This window comes from Equus caballus, chromosome 1 (assembly GCF_041296265.1).
Source record: "Equus caballus isolate H_3958 breed thoroughbred chromosome 1, TB-T2T, whole genome shotgun sequence".
In the NCBI taxonomy this organism is placed as follows: Eukaryota; Metazoa; Chordata; class Mammalia; order Perissodactyla; family Equidae; genus Equus; species Equus caballus.
In genome coordinates, this window is record NC_091684.1 from 30499529 (window position 1) to 30500432 (window position 904).

Here is a 904-nt window from a genome sequence, read left to right on the forward strand (position 1 = left end):
GATTTTCTTTGTATGTTTTACTTTATTTCAAATCTCAAAAACCCTTTCCTTGAGTTATGGGTACTCTGCAATTAGGATATGATAAATAGATGATATTAAATGATAACCTCCTATCACAAATCTCTCCCTGCCCCACCCCCCATGTATTTGCAACCATTGATTTACATGGGGCCCAAAGAGCCTCATGGGATAAGAAGTCAAACCATGTCCACAGCAAGGATTCAGACATGCATAGCTGCATCCTATTCAGAAAGTGGTGAGGGGCAGGACTGGGGGATGGAGAGCAAGAGAGCGAGTTGCAAGGAAGGACTGAGCATTCTCAAGAGAATGTTACTGTCCAAGTGGGGGTCATCTGCCCCCCACAAGACATGCCAACAGTTGAAAGGCAAGGTGATAGGAGAGAAAGGGTTTTATTACAGCTTGCTAGCAAGGGGGAAGATAGCTGACTAATGTTGGAAAGAACCACCTTATGGAACAAAGACTACAGGCCAGTTATATAGGGGGCTGGTCTCTGAGTCAGGGAGGCATCTGGTCTCCAGGTAAGGATACATCTGGTCTTCAGGTGGGACAGACATCTGGTCTTAGTTCCTGATAATCTTGAGTTTTACTGTATATGCATCAGAGACTGGAGCAACGGCCTATACCCAGATCTTTCAGTTGTCATTGATGATGGCTATCAGCAGAGACTCTCTGCCCAGGGGTCACCACATTCCTAAGGAGTTCAAAAGAACAAAGTTATCAACTCACCGCAGCTGAGAGGGGCCAGAAAATCTACAGAGCATGTATACCTCCTGGAGGGTGCATACCCAGCTGGGTTTGTTAATCAGTGGTCATTCAAACTTTCAATATGGTTTCTTTTGTAAAATATGGCTTCCCTTATGTCAACCTTGTGTTGAGCCAGTAT